This window comes from Elephas maximus, chromosome 6, assembly GCF_024166365.1.
Source record: "Elephas maximus indicus isolate mEleMax1 chromosome 6, mEleMax1 primary haplotype, whole genome shotgun sequence".
Taxonomy (NCBI): domain Eukaryota; kingdom Metazoa; phylum Chordata; class Mammalia; order Proboscidea; family Elephantidae; genus Elephas; species Elephas maximus.
In genome coordinates this window covers 29358130-29381819 of record NC_064824.1, presented here as the reverse complement: position 1 = coordinate 29381819, position 23690 = coordinate 29358130, and the positions used below count along the sequence as shown (strand labels likewise).

The 23690-nt window shown below is 44.0% G+C and overlaps 1 protein-coding gene across 5 annotated transcripts in view; it reads right to left on the bottom strand.

Annotated features, from left to right (window-relative positions):
• MGAT5 (alpha-1,6-mannosylglycoprotein 6-beta-N-acetylglucosaminyltransferase) overlaps positions 1 to 23690 on the bottom strand; it is a 425977-nt gene that overhangs the window by 211760 nt on the left and 190527 nt on the right. The window lies entirely within an intron of this gene.

Below are 23690 nucleotides of genomic sequence, written 5' to 3'. Positions count from 1 at the left end.
CTCTATCTACTCCCTCACCCAAAGGCAAAAGGTTTGAGTCAACTGGAAAAGCGGACTTCTTTTGACTCTACTGAAGGGGCAATGCTGTGTGAAGTAGTCACAGTACTGCTCCTTGCTATAGCCCCTTCCATCCATTTGGCGGAAACACCCAGAGACCAGCTAGGCAGGAAGTAGGAAGGGCCGCAAGGCAAGCAAGCAGCCTGCTGGGAAGTGTGGTCCAGCCCTCCCACCTCCCACTTGCACTGCACACATCACATGGTGCCTTGTGTGAAAAGATCCAAAGAGGGAGGACAGAAGACCGTCTCACGTCAGTTAGTAAAGCAACAGTCACAGACCAGGCAGCCACTGCACATCCCGGGTCAGCCAACTGTACCTCAAAGGCCTTTGCAACTATCTGGTTACACGCTTGACTACTAGCCAAAAGGTTGGTGGTTCAAACTCACCCAGAGGTGTCTTGGAAGAAAGTTTACAGCCTTGAAAACCCTATGGAGCACCGCTGTACTCTGCACACATAGGGTCATCATGAGTCAGAATCAACTCGATGGCAGCTAAGAACAACAACAAACAGACAAATAAAAGGAAGAGAGAAGGAGGGACGGATGGAATAAATACGTGTAACAAGAGGAAGGAAAAAGAACAAAGGAGCAAAGCAAAGCACACACTCCTATTAACATCTGCAGTCATGTGCTGCTTCCCCTCCGTTCTTATCACATTAAAATCACAGCCCCAGTAACCAGCCTAGTGCTCAGAACCAAGTGCCCACTGATAATGTATTCGTTTGCAATTCAATGAATCCACCAACCATTTTCAACTTTCCTTTTTTCCACTCACTGAAGAGTAACACTTATTATCGTATACATGTTATGAAAACATGCAGGAAGGGCCAGGGCATGCACAGTGATGCCTCAAATGAATTGTAATGAAATGACAATCAGCTAGCTTTCATGTGTGAAGGTCTCAGAAGGACCCAAGCTCCCCTGAGTACATGCCTGCTTGCAATTTTTGCCTCTGAAAAGAACAGTTCTGCCCTGAGCCAGGCACATAACTGAGAAGGGGCAAGTGAAGGCCCGTGGCCACCTTTACTTGAAAGCTATTTGGAGAGTCCACCTTGAAACATGGCCTTCCAGGTACCAAACTGTTCTTGTCAGTTTAGTTACCTGGCTCCACCACTGAGGCTTTTAGAACAGCTGCAAGGGCAGAAAGTCATATCACATGTTTTAACAAAGACCCCCTATGCCAAGTGCTCCCAGGTGTCATGGAACATGCACACCATAGTCGACGGTGACAGGAGCTGCCTGTGGATCAGAAGCCCTGAAGACAGGAATGCAGCTACCACCTGGGGCCATGACAAAGACTGAGAGCAAAACAGGTCCTAATGGGGGAAAAATAAAAACAGAGAGGTCTGGACTCAAGATAAGCCAGGGCAGGGCAAATGGCGGGACGGAACAAACCTGAATTCTATCAAAATCACAGCAGTTTGGACTCGGATGCCCTTAGATAGACCCCAAAGGCCCTAGTTTTAAACAGAAAGAAACCAGAGCCTGGCTTTATCCTAAGTTAAAACTACCCATTCCGGGAAGAGCTGATAATAGAAATAAGCTCTCCTGCCACTCAATGCAACATGTTGGAGAGGAAAGAGCATGGGGTCGGATCTCAGTTCTACTACTTAACAGCTGGGGTCCTTGGGCAAGCCACAGTCCTCTTTGAGCCTCACTGCTCTCCTCTGAAAGTGGAGAGTAACTGTTGCGAGATTAAATGAGATGCCGTATGGGAAGCACAGGGTTGGTGATAAATAAATGGCAGTAAGTCTCAAGAAGTCTCGTGATGAGTTTTCCTCACTCTGCTGTGGACCTGCTGTTTGGGCTTATCCGCTCCACTCCAGTTGCCCTCTCTGTAATTAATTAATAAATGGTGGGGCGAGGGGAGAACGTTCTATGACTGCTTCCTGTTCTGCCTTTCCTGAGGCACACTCAGTTCCAAGGACATAGGTACAACCTGAAACCCTACATGACTGTCATGATATTGTTATTCATTAAATTAGGCAATGTTTATCTACCAAGCGTAGTCCCTGGGTGGTGCAAACAGTTAAGGTGCTTGGTTGTTAATCAAAAGATTGGAGGTCTACCCTGAGGTGCCTCATAACAAAGGCTTGGTGATACATTTCCAAAAAACCAGCCACTAAAAACCATCTGGAGCACAGCTCTACTCTGAAACACATGGGATGGCCATGAGCTGGAATCATTTCAATAGCAACTGATTGGTACCTACCAAAGTAAAGAAGAGTTTCCTTCCATTTTACTCATCCATTCTAAGTGTACCCAACCCTTTCACCAATTAAAACGTCATGCTCCAGATAAATACACACCATGCCTGGCAACAATGAAATTTAACAGGGAAACCGTCTGGATAAACAGTCATGAAGAGTTCCAGAAGGGACCAGCTATCATGACTCTGCTGATATAAACGAAGAGATGAACCACTAAGCTTCATGCCACCTGAACAAACACAAAAAGTAAAACATTAAAGGAAGACTCAATAGCACTGCACCTGCCTAAGTACCCCATAGATCTGGCCTCTGAAACCAACAGGACAAATGTCCTTGGGGGTCAGTTGGGGTTAGTCTGCCCCCACTTCCAGTTGGCACTAAGGCTGCTGTATGCTAAGATGTAGGCATCTTTAGTGGAGGCTACGTACTCAACCAACATACTACAGGGGGACTCTTAACAGCAACAAGGCAGACCTCCATGGGAATCTGACCAGAGTATGACATCCTCTCCCTCCCTGGTAACTGCTGGTTGTGAGACTATTGCAAACTGCTACGAAAGACTCCCACGGTGGAGGCTCCAGAGTCAGCATTCTACCTGCCTCCCTGTGCACTCCATAGTTCAGGCCTCTGAAACAAACAGGACAGACCTCCCTGGGGGATCAGTTTGGATCCATCTATTCCCCCTTCCAGTCAGTGCCAAGGACTGCTGACTGAGGCTACTGCGTGCTAAAGCTGGCATCTTTAGTGGAGGATACACTCTCAGGCAACATACCATAGGGGAGGCTCTGATAGCAGCAAGGCAGACCTCCCCAGGTGGTTTGTTCAGAGTGTGACAGCCCCTCCCTCTACTGGTAAATGTCAGCTGCTAGGCTGACATTAACTCCTACAGACGGCTCCCTACAGTGGGACTCAGGAGGTGGGTCAGCTAAGTGGAGACTGCTCCTCTGACCGCCACAGGGCTACTGGGGATCTGAAACCAACAAGACAGATCTCTTGGAGGTCCTTCTGGAGAATGCCAACACTTCTTCATCCTGTAGCTGAGGAAAGTCGGCCTGTGCTTTCACTGAATGCCAGCTGAGATATAAGCAGCCCCACAGAGCAGGGAAGGAAGCTGTAGGCAAAACCAGAGGACAACATGCAGTCCAGAAGGTGGTTTGCTGGATGTGCGTTGTCCACCTAAAAACATGGTTGCAGAAACAGATTAAGGAAGGGAATAATAAGCAGAGAGAGAAGACTGTGTTCTCTGGTGGACAGATTGATTAGTACATGATATCTCGCCTAAGTCACAGTGCCCACTGGTGGACAGACTAACCACAGCATGTTTTCTGGTGTGTATGGGACTGACTGAAAGTTGAAAAACAAGATCTAAAACTTTTGAATCCTAATTAATCCAGGGAGGGAGATGGAGCTATTATAGAAAGGGAGAGGAAATAGTAAGCAAAGGCTGAAAGCTTTGCCCATCTAAGAGTTTTCTGCAGAAAGCAGTATGGGCAAAAACATCAAATATTGGTGAAAACTGAGAAAGTAAACACCCTCAAAAATTCCAATTCCCAGCAAAAAATCACAAGACACACAGAGAACAGAGGAATAATGGCCCATTCAAATGAACACAGTAAAGGGAATGAAAGCGCATCTAGGGATGAATGAATAATTTAAAAAAAAAGGGAAGGATATAATACAACAATGTTAAATGTAAATAAGGAACTAAGGGTAAACATAGACAAAGAGCTAAAAGAAATAAGGAAAATAATATAAAAACAAAATGAGGATCTAAAAAAAGTATTGTTGACTGAAAGGGACAATGACCAAAATGAGAAACTCAACAGAGAGACTTATTAACAGATTTAATAAGGCAGAAGAAAGAATCAGTGAATTAGAGAAGACAGTTAAAATTACAGATGCTGAAAAGCAATAAGAATGGAGGCTCAAAAAGGCCAAGCACACTTTAACAGAATTATGGGACAACAGCAACAAAAGACCTACTATATGCATAATGGGAATTCCAGAAAGAGATGAGAGAAAGGGAAAGAAAGAATATTTGGATATCCGATAAGCCTGAGTGCCATTTCTAGTCAGAAATGTTGGAGACTGGCCAGAAGGCAATGGAGTGATATATTTAACATGCTCAAAGAATACTGTCAACGAAGAATACTATAACCAGCGAAATTACCCTTCAAGAATGAGGGTGAAATTAAAGCATTCCCAGATAAACTGAAGCATAGAGAGTTCACATCCACAAGACTAGCCCTACAAAAAACACTAATAGGAGTTCCATAGATGGAAGGGAAAACACATCAGAAAGTCATTCAAAGCTACACATAGAAAGTTCCCTAATAAAGGGGAATCAACTGACAAGTATAAGGGCTAGTAATAAGGTATCCACATTCAGTAATTCTAAATGTTTTTTCCTTCAATTTGTTTAAATAACAAATACATAAAAAGCAAGGATAAAATTATGTTACAAGGCCCAAGAAATACGAAAACAAAATTAGGAATAACAACAACAAAAGGGGAGGAGAGGAATGGTATATAGAATTGCTTGGATGTCACTGAAGTTAAGTTGGTACCAACTTACCCTAGAATGTTATAAATACAAGCTTTTAAATATAATATTCATGGTAACCACTAAGAAAACATACACAAAAAGCAAGGAGAAGGGAACCAAAAAGGCTTACTACAATAAACCAATAAAACAAAAAAGCAAGCAGCAGGAAACAACAAAGAAGGCTTAAGACACACAATAAACAAACAACAAAATGGCAGAACTAAGTCACTTCTTATCAGTAATTACGGTGCATGTAAATGGGCTAAATTCTCCACTCAAAAGGCAAAGAGTGGCAGAATAGATGATTAAAAAAAATTATCTGACTATATGCTGTTTATGAGACACACCTTAAACACAAGAACACAAATACCTTAAAAGTAAAAGGATAGAAAAAAATATCCCATGCAAATAATAACCAATAACAGGCTGGGGTGGCAATCTTAATATCTGACAACGTAGACTTTAAGACAAAATCTGTTAAAGATATAAAGCTGAACATTATATAATGAGGGAACTGAAGGATGATGAAGAGAGTTTTAGAAGGACAATTTATATCGTCAAAGATGAGTACAAAGCCAACTGTATGAAATGAACAGAGACAAAAGAAATGCCTCATATTTGTACATGGAAAGAGAACACAGGAAGGAAGAACATAATGAGAGGGTAAGCACATCACCAGTCCCCTGATTTATGTCCTTATAAGCAGAATTGGACACAACCTGTCAGCTGCTGTGTAAAGAATTTAACTTTGTCCCAAAGAGTTCTGGCCTCTGTCCTTGGTTTCTGGGAAGTGGTCTCTAAGCTTCTGGTATGTTATGTCTCTATTTGCCTGCGGGCCTTGGGTCCCCAAAGAGTCAAAGAGTATGATTTAGTGTAGGAGCAGACCACACCAGAAAGACCAACAATGTGACGTAGGGTGAGGCTTTGGGTTACGCAGTATCAGTCAGCCTGGAGGCTGAGATCAACCACGTGGGCAATTAATCAGTCATGCCTACATGATTGGGCCCTAATAAGAATTCAGGATACCAAGGTCCAGGTGAGCTTCCCTGGTTGGCAATACTCCATGTATACTGTTACATATTGTTGCTGGAAAAGCATAATACATCCATGACTCCATGGGAAGAGGAAAATATAAACTTCACATTTGGTACATCCCTGAACTCTGCCCTAGGCACTTCTTACCTGGGCTGATTTTAATCTGTAGCCTTTCCCTCTAATAAACCATAACTGTGAGTATAACAGAGCCCTTAGGTGGTACAAACAGTTAACATGCTCAGCTACTAACTAATAGTTTAGAGGTTCTGGTTCACCCGGAGGTGCCTTGGAAGAAAGGCCCAGCCATCTACTTCTGAAAAATTAGTTACACTGAAAACCCTATGGGGCACAGTTCTACTCTGACACACATGGGGTCACCAAGAGTCAGTATCAACTCAATGGCAATGTTTTTGGTTTTGGTCAAGTTAACAATTTTCAGTGAGTTCTGTGAGTATTTCTAGAGAATTATAAAACCTGAGGGTAGTTTTGGGAACCCCCTCAAAGTTTCAATTGATTTAAGAAGTATGGGAAGTCTTGGGAAGACTACGCCCCCTCTAATTTCATAGCTGGCTCTGAATTTTCACACCTGCTTTAATCTCCCACAAAACCCCCAGGGATTGCTGAGTGCTCTTATCAGACAACATCCTCTGAGAAATATAGAGAAGCTCTGCCCAGAACTGGTGCAAAGGCCAAAGTTAAGAGCAGATAAAGATGGATCAACCCGGCAAGACAAAGCTCGTGGAGGGATCATTTCACTGGTGCAACAATGTGTGCTGTCTGAAGGAGGGAGGATGGATATGAGAATACTGTACATACGTAGGACAAAGTAAGTCAGATGGTCTGTCTTAAAGCTGCATAGTCAGCAGGGATTAGGACTCCCTGAAAGAGACGGGCCTGGGAATAAGCCCTAAACACCATATCTAAGCCCCTCACATCTATGCACGCATAATACACTGTGTGCTGCTGCCAAGACCCCCTGCCTCAGGCGGCCTGCACGAGAGCAGGTGCAAGCAAGCCAGCTGACAGCTTTGTGCCTGGGTCACAACAAAGGGCATTGTTGTAACAGGGACTTGGGAAGGGCCACAGAGGGGAGAGGTGCATGCTGATGGGCAGAGGGGTCCCCCAGAGCCTGGGCCCAGCAGTGGTCTTCTCCTAAATTTCACAAGGGTGAGACAGCCGAGGTTGAAGGGGGCAAGCCAGCCTGGGCAGCTTAGCCCCTAGAAAAACCACAGCCCGAGAGGAACAAGAAGTCTGGGTCTTAAAGAGAAGGTCACATGGGAAGGTGTGGAGAAGCCACAGTGGGATGGCTGGGGCCCTAGAGACAACAAGCAAGATAAAGGACATCCAAAAAGACTGACAATTTAAACACGTGCAAAGCCCTTCAGCTTCCACATGCTAACTACTAGCTTCTGCCTGCTCGCGATTTTTTTTTTTTTTAAACATAATTTGTTTTTGCAATGCTGTGAAAATAGTTACAATGGGAGGTTTGGGCAGACCAAGCCCATTATGTACTTCTAATTATTTCCAGGAAGTATGTGTATGTGTGGTGGGGGAAGGATGGAAGGGGAAAGAGGTGGCTTTCAGGGGAGAACGTGGCTACCAAAGCAATCTTCCTGAAAACCAATCATCTGGGGAATTTGTGGAAGGGTGGACGGATGTAGGTATTACACTCATATACATCTTCTGAAGAAAGATAACTGCCATTGTCATCTTATCTATTGGTTTTTGCAGAAGGTATGACACTCATGCCTATTAGTTTTCATTCATCAGAACAAGGCACCATCAATTTTCATTGGCCTTTGCAAATGCTTTAAAAAAAAAAAATCCCAGTGCCGTTGAGTATGGTACTAAACGCCAACAAACAAATATCTGGTTCAGGGATTGGCAAACTTTTTTTTTTTTTTTCTAATGGCCAATTAGTAAATACCTAGGCTGCAGGCTACACAGTCTGTTAGCAATCCCCAACTCTAGTGTTGTAGCAGGAAAGTGGCCACCGGAAACATGTAAACGAATGAGCATGGCTGTATTCCAGAACAACTTTATTTATAAAAACAGACCATGGGGTAGATTTTGGCCCACAGCAGACATTTGCCAATCCGTGGTCTAGTTCATACACAGAACCTGTGAGAGGCAGACACAGGTCTTGGATGGCCTCTAGGTTTTTAGAGGAAGCAGTGTTACCCTTATCTGAGAAGAAATGCAAATCGCGCTCCAGGTAGAACATTCTAGGAGGCTCTCTCCTCACAGGAGACGCCCAGGGCCAGGTCAGGGAGACAGAACCACCCAAAACCAACAGATCAGGGAAGCCTTCACATCCAGACACCAGCACGAGGATTCAAACAGTTAAGTGCTCAGCTACTAGCCAAAAGGTGGGCGGTTCGAATCCACCCAGCAGCTCCTCCAAAGAAAGCCCTGGGGATCTACTTCTGAAAAATCAGTCATTGAAAACTCGATGGAGAACAGCTCTCCTCTGATACACAGGGACCGCCACAAGCTGAACTGACTCAATGGCAACGGGTTTAGTTTCTGGATTTCACTTTCAGACACCAGCACTAGGGTTCAAACTTCAGTGAGTGCTCATGAGACTTAAAGAAAAAAAAAAAAAGGACAGGAACAGAAAATTCACAAAATACATACGCTCCCTAAAACATATGGAAAATGTTCAACCTCAAAGAAACACATGTAGAATATCATTTTCTATTTCTTATACTGGGAGAGATGTTTTGTTAAAGAGAAATGTCACATATTTAGCCAGAGACTGTAAAACAGGCATACACATACGGTATTGGTGACAACGTAACTTGCAATGTCCATGAAAAGTCTTAAAACACTTATCCTAGAGACTTCAGTTAAAAACAGCAAAGGTTTACTGTCCGGAGAGACTCAACTAGAAAAGGTTTGGGACCTCGAACAGTGGACAGGGAAGTGGAAGTAAGGTGCCTACTCCACATTTAAAAGGCCCCACCTCCAGCTTTGTGGCAGAGTGCTAGCAGTGAGGCTTCCAGCCCTCTAGGCAGGACGATGAAGGATCTGCCTCTGAGGAAGCTAACCACCTGAGGGAAAGACTGATCCTGACATTTATTAAACAGATTAAATAGATTTATATGTACCTAGAATAATAACTAAACTAACATTATTTGCAACTGCCCCCTCACCCCTTTTTATAAGGGCACTTGACCAGGAAATGGAGAGAAAAATGGAATGTCCTATAACATGGTATCTTGACTTTAGTCTTTTAACAATTTCCCTGTGGATAAGACTGGCAAGTGACAGGCTAACTAGATGGACCTGCAGCCGTGGAAACCCTATGCGGTAGCTATGAGTTGGAGTCAACTCGGTGGCAAAGGGGTTGTGTTAATCAATAGACCCATGTCAAGCTGGAAGTTGTTCTCTCGTGCTACACCACTGTCTCTTTTCTTCAACTTGTTTATCGACAGTCAAAATGACACCACTCATGATCCATCTGGAAGGGAAAACTAATAGCTCAGAAGACAACAAAAGCTTTAAATCGTCACAATATGACAGTTAAATATTTAGAAGATAAGCCAAATGATATTGAATAGGGATTAAGGTAAAATCCCATACCTAGGTTTAAAGCATCAATTGCAGAGAAGCAAAAGAAGAATGGGGATGAGGCAGATGACGTGGCTTAACAACCGTCCATACAGAAGAGACTAGAAGGTTTAGTAAATTGTCAACTGAATAAGAGCCAAAGTACAATGTAGCTGCTATGCATACATTACGTAAGTCTAATGTGCAGAATATGACAGTAAATTGTCTTTTCTTCTGACCTCTGCACTGGCCAGACAGTTTCTGGAGGAATTAACACAGTTCCAGTACCCCATAACAAGAAGAATTTCAACAAACTGCAGTCTGCTCAGAGCAGAGTATGTAGAAGGGAAAAGGATGGAGACACTGGCAGGAGTGGACTGGTGATGGACCTGCAGATTCACTGCCCAAAAAGGAACACTCTGTAGAAACAGGACCCAAGTCTCCAAACATTAAGTTTCTCTGAAGGCTAAGTCAAGACTAGCAGGTGAAAACACTAGAACTGCCCCAAACTGAGAAGGCTATCTTTTACAATGGCTGAGCCCTATCTGGGCTCATGGAGACACACTCCAAAGAACACCATTCATTTAGACCAGGGATCAGCAAACTACTTCTGTAAAGACCCAGACAGTAAATATTTTGGGCCTTGCAGGCCATATGGTTGCTGTTATAACTACTCAATTCTGAAGTTATAACACAAAAACAGCCACAGACAAAAAGCAAGTAAATGGGCATGGCTGAATTCCAAAAGAACTTTATTTATAAAAAACGGGGGTGGGGGGGTGGGGCTGGATGTGGCCCACAGGTGTAGTTTGCTGACTCGAGATAGACTATGATGTGAATGGAACCCACTGAAGCTGTGCAATGTGACGGCTAAGCCCTACCACTAGGTTTGTGCAGGTAAGGCTGGAGGACTAATCCCACTGATTTTCGGAAGTTGCAGTCAGTTCCTTGGCTTGAGAGAAAGGTGAAAGCATGCAAATACCTTCTACTTCTAAAAGTCTATGAATCTTGTAGCCAGGAGGACTAGAACTCAGTTTATTGAGCCCTGGAGCTACACTCTCCACTGTAGCTCACACTCCCAGCCTGGTATGCCTCAATCTGCAGCCAGCTTACACTCTGAAATCCTATAACTGCCAGCCAGCTACATCTCTTATCTCAGAGGCCTTAGTGCAGTGATGCCCACATCTTTGCACCCTGATGTCACAGAGAGAGAACCCAGTGGCTGGGGAAACTGTTCCACCTTCTCCTTTGGAAACTGTTAAGAACAGAGGAAGTACAGACTGGAAGCCACCTGTTGGAGATGCTCTAGAAGGGGTCCTTGTGCAGACTGGGTGGTAGGGCCTGACCTCTACCTCATGACGCCTTGTGTCAAGATCTTATCTTGGGCCAAGAGTGATGTGGTGAGAAAATACAGATCTTAGGTCAAGACATGTCTTGATTACTCATGAAACATTAAGCTAAAAGCAAGAAGCCAATTTAGATCAAGCATCACAACTGCCACTATAGCATTCTGAAGACACAAGGTCATACACCAACATCGCCTAAACAATTAGACAAAACCTGACAGTAGTTTCTATAAAGAACGAGCACTAATTTTTTCAGTGACGGCTTTAAATCTGAAGGGAGACAGGCAAACATAGAGAGGAAGTGGATCTCCACAATCTATAAACCCACTTCATGCCCCAAAACCCACACCCTACTCAAAAGGTATGATCTGTTAAAGCCTTGATTATATTTTACTTATTCTTTGGCAAATGAATAGAACTTGTCCCATTTTGCTACCTCTAATAGCAATTTTTTGAGGCTCATTAGCTGTGGTAAGAAAGCTTATGGAACGAAGACATGCACAGAACCTTTTAAAACCATTAGCTGAAACCACACTTTGATCTTTATAGTAACAGCCAATATCTACCAAGCATTTGCTGTGTGCCAGCCTTTCACATGCATTTTCTCATGTGACAAGGACCCCATAAGCTAGCTCCTGCTGTGCAGACCAGGGAACTGAGACTTGACCTCTGTGAAGGTTAATTTTGTACGTCAGCTTAGCTAGGCTGTGATACCCAGAGGTTTACTCAAACGCTAGTTTAGTTGCTACAGTTATATGTGATTGAATTGGTTGGCCTTAAGTAAAGAAGATTACCCTCCATAACGTGGGTGGGCCTCAACCAATCAGTTGAAGGCTTTAAGACCAAAAAAGGGAGTTTCCCTATAGTGCATTTTGCTGCCAGACTATAAATAGACTTTTGCTAGAACTCCCTTCATGTTTCTCTCTTCTCATTGCCTGGTCTATGGAATTTGGGGACAAGACTGCAGGAATCTCCATCCTGTCACCTGACCTATAGATTTTGGACTTGCCAGGTTCTCACAATCATGTCAGCTGATTTCTTAAAATAAATCTTGATCTATCTCCCCACCCGTTTCTCTACGTAAACATTAAGTATATATATGTACACACGTACATATACACACATATGTGACTAAGACAACCTCTTATATATTGACTTGGCCAAGAACACACAGAGCTGGTGGAACTCAGATGCCAACCCAAGCAACCTGTGTACAAAGTCTGTACCCTTGACCACTGCATACATGTGGGTACCATCATTATACTGAACCGTTGCATCCACATCAACTTACCATGGTTTCAAGGCTGTTCTCTGAAACATCCACGTTTAGCCTAGCAGAAGCATACATTACAGATACTGTTTGGGAGTAAATGGAGTCTTAAATTTGGGGTGGTTTAGTCTGGGTTTGAATAAACCACCTTCTGCAGTGGAATTGAAAGGGCATAGGAGTGTTTCTCAAACACGCCCAGGATGAGTCTGCCTCAGGGCCACTACACAGGCTGGTCCCTTTGCCTAGAACACTTTTTCCCCAGAGAGTGCCATGGCTCTCCCTTCCTCATTCACTGGGGTGTCTGCTCAGTGTCACTTCTTCAGACAACCCTCCTCCACCAAAGACAGTATCTTCTTCCCTTGCTATTTCCTTACCTGTTTTACTGTTCTCCATCTCGTTTATTACAAAGCATCTAAACCCAATCACCCAGTGCCATCGAAGTAATGTTTATTATCTGCCCGGGCTGATGGAACGAAACCTCCACAAGAGAAGAGACCTTGTTTTGCTCATCACTCTATCTCCAAAAAAAAAAAAACAAAAACCAAACTCATTGCTGTCAGGTTGATTCCAACTCATAGCGACCCTACAGGACAGAGTAGAACTGCCCACAGAGTTTCCAAGAAGCAGCTGGTGGATTTGAACTGCCAACATTTTGGTTAGCAGCCTGAGCTCTTAACCACTGCGCCACCAGGGCTCCACTCTCTCCAGTGCCTAGAAAGTGCCTGGCACAGAGCAGGCGCCTCTAGCATCTGTTAGGAATGAACCAAATCAATCATTCCCTTAGTGGTCGAACAGCAGCTGCTTTGTATTTTGATCTTTTTCATCTTTCTGCTTAGCTGTAATTTCCGAATTTTCAGCAGTAAAATAGTATCCTTTTTATAATATGGAAGAAAAGCTCTGTTTTTAAAGCCCTTCCTTTTGTAAATGCTACCCTGTTACACATAAACTTGAAGGTAGGGATTATGGCTGCTTGGGGGTCACTGCTAGCCTGGAGGCATAAAAACCACTACTAAATTAACAGCCGGGCGCCCTCAAATGACAGGCTAGCATATCCAGGTCCAGCACCCAGCCACAAGCACGCACTCATCATGGGCATTCCTGGCCAACTCAGCTGCTTCCAATGGCTCTCTGCCCTCCGGGTAGAACCATCCTCCCGACAGGGCACAGCCATGGGCCAACAGCCATCCACTTAAACCTTACACCATTCTTCGGAAGTCCAGGGAAGGCAGTTTATCTTCATCGCCCTGTTACTCACGTCTGACAAAGGCCAAAAAAGTAAGGAGAGAACAGAGCCTACAACTGCCCCCAAAAGGACAGCCACCTGCCTCTCCAGAGTCAGGATTCAGAAAAGCAGTGAAGAGAGGCTACTAGAACTTTGGCCAGTAGTTCACTGCGTTTAGACACCATGTCAGATACCATCAGATACAGCTCTTACTAATCTTCTCTTTGCTCCAACCCAAACCGTACCCCGAAACAGGAGTCTTAAATATTTACTTTGTTCTGCTGCTAATCTTGCTGTAACTTGTACTGCTTATTAACCAAACTTAATGAAGGCAATTATTGAGAAAGTTCTATTAGCATAAAGTTCAGACAGGTTAATGAATGTCTTCCCTTGAGAGCTGAATACTACAGCACAGGAAATCTCCTCCCTTGTTGGAGTGAGAGGGTACAGTGAAGGGTCACAGTTCCCAGATCTGCTTCTGTCTCCTGTAACGGTCCTGGGCTGTATGACCTCCACCATGTGATAGAGGAAATTTCCCAGTGCCCATTTCTCCTGTAAGTCATTCCTACCCTTACCCCCAGACAGATGCAGAGTTTGAAGGTCATTGCCTACACTTCTGGGTCCTCCTGGAGAAGGGGGAAAAAGGATCTTGGCTGAGGGTCAAGAAAGGTATTGTGAGCACTGCTGACACTCTCAACCCTTCTCCTCCTCCCACTAGCCTGTGAGGTTCCATTCACAACGGGAGCCCAAACTTCTCACCCAGCTGTGTTTCCACTGGCTGACATGGGCCTGGCATACAGACAGTCGGCGCTGGTTATCAGAGATAGATAGGTATGTGTTTGCCACGTTATGCTTGAGATTCCTCCCTTCTAATGCTGTGCTAATCCTAAAGGGTAGAGGCAGCAGTTAAGGGGAGTGAGATGCTGTGCTAGGATGTCGGCAGGCATTCTCTTATTGCATCCTCGTGAGCTAGTGAGGGCAACGTTGGCATCATTACCTGCCTTGTGCAGAGAATAAAGCTGAGGGTCAGCGATAGTAAGTAAAATGCCAGCAGGGAGTAAGTAAGGGAGCCAGGAGTTTTGCTCAAGATGGACGCCAAAGACCAGGCTTCTGGGCCATAAGTGCCAAGGAACTTCCAGAAAGTCTTGTTCTCAGCTCCAGTTATCTCTATAAAATACAGCATAAGAACTGGGCAGTTTATGCACTCATCACTGACCGTGCCTCGATGCATGGCCCAGTGATCTACTTCTGAAAAATCCACCACTGAAATCCCTGTGGAGCACAGTTGTATTCTGACATACATGGGGCTGCCGAATAGGAATCACCTCGAAGGCAACTGGTTTACAGATGAGGAAACTGGTTGGGTTTATTCTTATCCAGGGTTTAGCTTATATCCTGCCCATGGTCAACACGACCAGGAGGTGACAGAGCTGGGATTTGAACCCAGGCAGTCAGGTACCAGAGTCTGTATGCTGAACCACAACCCTATGGCTGCTGTTCAATCAAGTGCCCCAACAGGGGGGCATCAGCACAAGCCCTTCACTGGATGCTTATTTATGGCTCTTCCACAATCACTCTGTTTCAAGAACCCGTCTCCAGCTGCACCAAGTAAAGAGAAAATCTCCACTGTAAATGTTGACTCAGAAAGCTCACCAACATGAAACATAAAGACAGCTTAAAGCCAGCTAATAGTGTAGCTGTCTGACTCTGGCAAGGCAAATAAAAATACAGCTTACAACCTTCTGTCAATCCCAGGCATGCAGTCCTGCTGGCTCTGTTGCTGCTCTGTGCCCTGGACTGGACATAAGGGACTTGGGACCAAAACCACGCGCAGAGCGTTGGCTGAACATCCAAGAGTGAAAGGAGGCTGCAACGAAGACTTGCCACTGCCCCGAGGTGGGGCCAGTTCAGCTCCTCTCCATCAGATATCTAATTGGGTATCTGTCCTATACCAAGGTCTTCTCATAACTTTTAAACTCAAATTAAGAAAACTTTCAGACTACCTTTACCACATATGGAGCCCTGGAGGCGCAGTGTTTAAGAGTTCAGCTGCTAACCAAAAGGTCAGCAGTTTGAATCCACCAGCTGCTCCTTGCGGCAGTTCTACTCTGTCCTATAGGGGCACTATGGGTCAGAATCTACTTGATGGCAATGGGTTTTGGTTTTACTCCATATATTCTGTCTCATCTTTTTCTGGGATATAAGGGCAATGGGAAAGACAGACATTAGCAACTCACGTCCATTCAGTCTGCCTAAATTTAGATGCAATGGATACACAAAGCCAAAAGCACAGCTTAAAAGAAAATCCCTCAAAACCCCACAAACATAAAAAATCTCAAAACACATGGAGATAGATACACCCATCCCCCACCACCAAAACAGAATTCTTTCCAAAATTTCTCCTTTCTTTAATCTCAGGCTCTAGAATGAATTTACTGGAACACTTGTCAATGGAAACAGGTAAAGGATGAAACCGCAGACAAGGGACTATCTGAGGGAAAGCATATGCTGTGCTTTAGCTGCGGAACGTCTATTGATTCAAAGCCATATGTAAGCTGATCTCAGAACTGTATACACACACCTCATTAAGCCAAATTAGCACAAGCGGGATCTGTCGCCTTCTGATTAAAACAAACAAATCTAATTTCAGTGCGTCCTATCTCTGATCCGAAGAACATCCATGTTCTGAAGAATTTTCATAAACACAAAGCTTGAACAAGTTCCCCGGGGCCAGTCCCAACACTGTGCACATTACGTTCTCCCCACTGTTTTCCCATTAAATGACTGGACAAGAATAGCATTCCCCAGAGGGATACATACTTACTTTTTAAAATTAAAAAAGCCACGTATTTCTCCAAAGGTCAGTAATTGGTCCAAAGGCGTTAAGATTGCTAGTTCCCTTCTTACTTTCTGCAAGAAATATTTACTCAAAGCAACCTCTAATGTAGTGTAGGTGGCTAGAAGTTATTTCAATCCTATTTATATTTTTATAATTAGCCATGGGGGGGTGGAGTGGTTATCTTCTTATGGAAACTTAGTTTTCATAAAACTTTGGGAAGCAAAAGTATTTCCCCTTCTGACAATGTAACAGTCAACTTTCCAGGTGTTTTCAGGCATCCCAAAAGCGTATGTCATCAAAAAGAGGCGAATGGCAGCAACAGCTATCCTGAACTAATGGCTTGGCCATCGCTGCCATCATAAAAGCTCCGTCCACAGCGGCTGACCTGGTATGTGATCAGGAAAGGGAGCGTGATGTTTGGTCTGACAAACACTTATTGAGAACCTGCTATCTGCCAGGACCCCAACTAGGTACTTGATTTAAAAGAAAAGTGCAAAATACTGCCCATGTCTTTGAGGAGCTTAGAACCTGGTTGGAGACAGGTAAAGAGCAGAAAGGTCCAAGAGTGTACAAAGCAGACATGGGAACAGAAAGCAACCACTGGGGCTGTGGTGGTATCAAGGAGGGCTTCATAGGGAAGACAGTCCTTCAGTTGGGTCTTACAAAAGAAGGTGTAAGAGTTAGCTGGAAAAAGAGAAGGCTATTCCAGGCTGAAGACAAAAACAGGTAAAAGGACAAGGACATAAATATGAGGATTGGTGGCTAAGTGGTAGAATTCTAGCCTACCCACCTTCTCAATCTCATCTCTTTTCTATGTTGTTCTAAAAATGCTCTGTAGGATATTTTATGCTGTGAAGTAGATCTTTGAGGACCTATCTTGTTTTCCTTAACTAATTTACTCTCTCATATCTTCATAATTATACTCTGTCTAAAAATAATAAAATGGAATTTCTTCTAAAATATTCTGCAATTTAAATCCACTCTCTGAGTATTTTGCCCTCATTATTCTGAATTAGTAGCTCTTTCATGAAAATAAATATTTGCCTCCCAATATACCCAGCACCCAGTGCCCGCAATACAAGCAGGAGTAAAATGCAGATTGCCAAAAATGTACTGGTTTAGGTCCAGGAAAGGAGTTTCTTAAGGTCAGCATCCCAAAATAGTCTACTGGGAGTTTATAAAGTCTCTTTCCTTGGAGGTCTCAAAGATCAGCTGCAAAGCCAAAAGGAGTCGGGGAGAGGGCTTACAAGCAGCCTTGCTAACAAGTGGGCAGTCCCAGGGTGGTGCAAACAGTTAACATGTTGGGGTGCTAACTGAAAGGTTAGAGGTTCAAGTCCACCCAAGACGCACCTCGGAGGAAAGGCCTGGAGATCTACTTCTGAAAAACCAGTCACTGAGAACCCTTTGGAGCACAATTCTACTCTGACACTCACGGGGTCCCCAGGAGTCAGAGATTCTCAACAGCAACTGAGAATGGAGAAGATGGGAGAAGACTTCCCACCTCAGCTGGCCTATCCGGATACCTCAGAGTCCCAGGCATCTTTCTGCACTTACCAAAAGTGGGAACACCTGCTGGGCTCAGAGTCCAAACAATACCTGCAGATCAGGGTTTCTCAACCACTGCACCATTGACATTTTGGGCTGGAAGATTCTCGGTTGTGGGAGCTGACCTGTGCATTGTAGGATGTTTACAGTATCCCCGGCACCTACCCACATGATGCCAATAGCACTTCCACAGCTGTAACAACTAAAAATGTCTTCAGATATTGCCTAATGTCCCCTGGGAGGTAAAATTATGCTCATTCGAGAACCACTGCCATAGATACACAGCCCCAAAGGTCAGCATTACTTCTCCTGAGTTGTATTTTTCATCTTCTCCTTCTTAAATAAGAAAACCAAAAAGCCCTTGACCACACAAAATGAAAACCACATCAACAATGACATGCATTTTTTTTTTCTGTGAAGATACCGAAATTATCATTTCAGACAAGTATCCAAATATTTACTGCTGCCCATGCTGAGAATGAAACAGAAAGCCAACAGGTATACCGGAGGATCACGTTTTGTTTCTTGCTCAGATTAATAGGAAAGCACCCTGTGATCTCAGCTCTCTCCTGCCCCTTGGCGATATCTGGGGTCCCACTGACTGGCCAACATCCGACCTTGGGAAACCAGGCTGCTGAGACCCTGGCTGGCCTGGTGGCTGGGAAATTTCAGGTGCTCCTTCAACACAACTGAGAATGCAGAGGCACAAACAAGGAAACTGCACAGGCGTAACTTAATTTCAAGGTCCATTAGCAGCACAGAGAGGGGGAAACTGCACTTCCAAATGCAAGCCCTGAAACTCAGCAGGGACATTTTTCATTTCCAATTTTCAAATGGCAAGAATCATAATTATGGTTGTCTTCTTAAGAATAACATCCACGTTCAAATACACTGCACTTCAACCCCAAATACTGGAATATGTTCCATGTTACAACCGCTGCTTGGGAAATGCAGGGCTACTAAGGTACAGTTTTGGACCAAATGCCAGAAAACAGCCACTTGAGCTGTGCCTGCACCTTCGATTTTGTGATTGCGCGTCCCGATTCAGCTTGTAATTTTAAGTGTTCATAACACAAAGAGGATACTATCATTACGTTTTGGTTTTTAGTAAGTAAATGGCCAATGCTGGCCAGTTATTCAGCCAATGTTGAATGTCAAAAAATGGCTATTGGCAGTATAAACAAATAACAAATGCATACAAAAGACAAACACATAGCAAATACTCTTTCCTCCATAGACAACGGTGCAACGTCCTCCAAAATATTACGATCTGGAGACCTGATGGCGCTGTGGTTAGGCGTTAGGCTGCTAACAAAAAGGCTGGCAGTTCAAATCCACCAGTCGCTCCTTGGAAACCCTATGGGGCAGGTCTACTTTGTCCTATAGGGTCGCTATGAGTTGAAATGGACTCGACAGCAACAGGCTTGGTTTAGTTTGGTTAGAGCTGTAACCACCATATTTTATGAGACTACCCAGAACAGACCATTACTAGGAAGCTCAGTTATAACCAATGAAAAGAGAGTGGTCTGCTGAGGCCTGAGAAAGGGATGTAAGAAAGCAAGTTCCACTCCCAAGCAAATTCCCATACATAGAAATGGAGATGAAAAACTATAAGGCAAAACTCTTGGCAGCAGTGAAACCAAAAGCTGTCACCTCCTGCACAATCCAACCCAGGTGAGTAGTTTTTATTGTGTACATTCAACAGGTAAGGCTTGAACAAAACAAAGGTAAAGCAGACACTGTCTCAGTCCTCAGGAGACACGCATTTTCAGGATCAGATACCTCTTCTTCATACTTCTCCCCAACGTAAGGCACATGGCAAAGAATTACAGAGCCAGACCCAATGCTACTCTCTCTACTTCGTTAATTTAAGATCACAAAAACTACAGAAAGGCAGAACCAGTCTTCCCCAAAACCAAAACATTGTTCTGTAAGTAGATAATTTTGACGAAGGAGCACAGGAACCCTTTTGAGAGTAAACCTGGAGAAATTAATTTACTATGTGATTGGTTTGAGTGTGAGGATTTTTTTTTTAAATCTGCTTTTTCGTTTCTCTTTAACAAGATAAAAAGAGCTCAAAAATGCAGTGCAATTTGATTTCTTGATTTTAACAAAGTTCATTTCCACCTAAATTTCTCCAGGGGTACATTCACTTTCACATAATCAAAAAGCCCAAGAGTGATAAATTTGAAAAGAAAAGCCATTTTGTATAAAAACCACACAGAACATGGCTACACAGAGAAAGGAAAGAAGACACGCACACACACAAACATATACACGGCTGTCCCGAAGAAGACATAAATTTAGGGAGCCCTTCTTCAATTCCTATGGTACCCAATTTGCAGGCAGTTTATAGCCAACCAGAATATACATCAGCAAGCAATAAGACATACCAGTAAGCAATCGGAAACATCACTGAGCAATAAGACACCACCAGAGTAAGCAGTAAAGACACACCAGGGAAAATGTTGCTGAGCAATTACCACATGTCTTAATGCAGGGAGAGAGAAAGAGGAACTTCACCCATTTAGGATTAGAACCCTATAAAAATGAACTCTCAAAGCTCAGAGTCATGTCTGCCATATCAAAGATGGTCTAAGGGCTGCCAGCACAGCCATGATCAGAAAGAGGGCAGAAAGGCTGCTCATGAATGAGGACTATAAACTTAAGCCCCTGCCCTTTTGGGCACCCTTTTTTATAGAGACTAAGGGAGTCCTTGGGAGGGGAAAACATTTAACGTACTCAGCTGCTAACCTAAAGATTGGTGGTTGGAGTCTACCCAGAGATACCACAGAAGAAATGCCTGGCGACCTACTTCCAAAAAATCAGTAATTAAAAACTCTGTGGAACACAGTTCTACTCTGACACACATAAGGTCACCATGGGTCAAAATCAACTCAACAGGAACTGGTTTGGTTTGGTTTACCAAGACTAATCTATAAACATAGCAAATATTTCTAGAATATATGTTGGATAATTGACAAGATATAAAGGATCCCCCAGTCTCTGGGGGAAATAAAGGAGGATGCCCAACACACCCAAATCCACTGTTGTCAACGGAGTCTAAGAAAGGGATGCATATGCACATATGCAGAGAAAGGACAAGCTTTTACACCAAAGCTCAGGTCAACCAAAGGAACAAGGCTCTTAGACACAGACAACTTGCTTATGAGACAGCTTATCAAATACTCCAGGAAATTGTCAGTTCTCCTTCTCCAGGAATCTTTAAGAGAATGGCAGCATGTTTCTCCAGACTCATCCATCTGCAATGATTTACAAATGGACGCAATAGAAATAGACCAAAAAATCACAACCTCTGCGACCTGGCACTAGGAGGTCTTGAGCTGAGCTACAGGGGATACCAGCACCAACGGTTTCCCTGAACAAGTACTTAAACTCAGTGGAACCTGTGAAACCACTTACTCCTCAGAGGTGCTGAGAAGACTAGGTAAAACCATGTATCTCAGAGGGCCGGGAACAATACACGCTATTTATAAGATGGTTGCTAAATGTTAGTTTCCCCTCTTCCTTCCCAGTTTTTTCTGGGTCCAATCCATTTCTAGTCTATATCTCTTCCATAGGGCTCTTTGCTGCAGTCTTCCCACCTTCAAGTTCACCCTGCTGCAGGAAGCCGTCTATAGTGACACCCAGCCCACAAAGACCACAGTTCCAGTTATCTTATGCAAATGTCTTATTTTCCTAATTGGCTAGTAAAAATCTTGAAGACAGAAGGCTATATCCCACACACACATGGAAGATGCCAAGGAGTGAGAATGAGGTTAATTATTAAAGGCATAACTCTAAATGTGCTCCTATTTCCCAAAGAGAAAAAAAACCTTAAAACAAAACACTCTGGTTCTTTAAATGTTATAAAAAAAGAAAGGGCCACATAAACCAGAGAGTATATCAGCCTGAGACCAGAAGAACTAGATAGTGCCCAGCTACCACCAATGACTGCCCTGACAGGGAACACAACAAAGAACCCCTGATGGAGCAGGAGAACAGTGGGATGCAGACCTCATATTCTCATAAAAAGAAGAGAGTTCATGGTCTGACTTAGATTAGAGGGACCCCAGAGATCATGGTTCCAGGGCCCTTTGTTAGCCCAAGACTGGAACCATTCTTGAAGCCAAATCTTCAGACAGGGATTGGACTGGACAATAAGACAGAAAATGATACTGGTGCTGAGAGAGCTTCTTGGCTCAAGTAGTCACATGAGACTGTGGGCAGCTGCTGCCTAGAGGTGAGATGAGAAGGCAGAGGGGACAGGAGCTGGATGAATGGACACAGGGAATACTGGGTGGAGGGGAGGAGTGCTGTCTTATTAGGGGGAGAGCAGCTAGGCGTACATAGCCAGGTGTGTAAGTTTCTGTATGAGAGACTGACTTGATTTATAAACTTTCACTTAAAGCACAATAAGTTAAAAAAAAAATTATGAAAAAGGCAGCACTAGTGGCACACCAATTGGAGCCAGTGGTGGTTCGGTGGAAGAACTCTCATCTTCTGTGCAGGAGACCCCGTTCGATCCCCGCCCAATGCACCTTATACACAGGCACCACCTGTCAGTTGAGGCCTGCATGTTGCTATGATGCTGAACAGGTTTCAACAGCACTTCCAGACTAAGACTAGGAAAAGAGGCCTGACGATCTACTTCCACAAATCAGCCAATGAAAACCCTGTGGATCATAACGGTTTGACCCCGTTGTGCTTGAAGTCATCATGAGTCAAGGCCAACTAGACGGCTACTAACAACAACAGTGGCAGATCTAAAGGAGGCCCACTCAGAGTCAGTGACTTACAGAATGTGCTCAAGAGAGATCTGTTAACTAAGTGAACCAGCTCAGCGCAGGGGCTGGGTCAGGATACCATCTGAAAGCAGCAGCCACCAACCCCCTCCCATTTCATTCCTGGAGGTTTACCCGCAATCCTCTGCCCTGAGACTTGAAGTTCGGGTGGGGAGACCACTACGGAGCCAGAAGGCAACAAGATCCCCATTTTGGTGATGAGGATGACAGCAGAAATGTTTACATGGGCCCTCAAACTACAGGAAAGGCACCCGAGTAGTGCAAACCGTTAAGTGCTCAACTACTAGCCAAAAGGCTAGTGGTCTGAACTCTCCCAGAGACACCTCAGAACACAGGTCTGACGATCTGCTTCTGAAAGGTCATGGCCTTGAAAACCCTATGGAGCTGTTCTACTCTGCACTCATGGGGTTGCCATGAATCTGAATCAACTCAATGACAACTAACAACAAGGACAACAAGCTGCAGGACAGAGGTACTGTGGGGCCACAAGTTAAAGACAGAACATGCTGCCCCACCTTGGGAAACAGGATTGTGCAGAACCGCAACAAAATCAGATAGGACCTTTCCAATTGCATTTTCTACTGAGGATGGGGGTGGGGGAGTGGAGACTGGAGAGGCAGGGGTTCCATTTATTAATAAGCAACACAACACAGTGGGAGGCTTTCTTGTCTAATTACAGAAGCTGTTGGAAACTGCAGAGAAGACAGGATTCATGGCCTAGATGACACTGCTTCTGTGTTGTAATTAAAAGTTATTTTTAATACCTTTGTCTGTTGGACATTTTGGATTATTCGAAATATATTTTGTAATTTCAAACTTGCTCAAGGGCAAAGAACATCATCAAAAGGTAATACAACAAGCTTGCATAATGCAAAACAGTTAAATGCTTTGACACCGGGAGGTGGGAAAGGAAAAGGATCACCTCCACTTAAATCCGTGAAATTTTTATAAGAAAGAGGGAAACAGAAACCAACAAGCTAAAAAGTATAGTAAACAAGATTTTTAAAATTCCAGAAGTAGCGCAGTTACTTACTTTATCCATTAACTAGAGTCCGGCAATCACCACCAGAACTACACACACAGCTCATCCACAACCACTCACCCAAAGAACCTAATCCTTGGGCTCTACGTTTTCTCCTGTGCCCCCAGGAAGCGACAGTGGCCACCCTATGACAGCATGTCCTGACTCAACCAGAAAGATCTAGGAGTCACCCCTGAGATAGTGTAATAAGGGTCCCATTTGAACTGTAGACAACAGTTTAGGG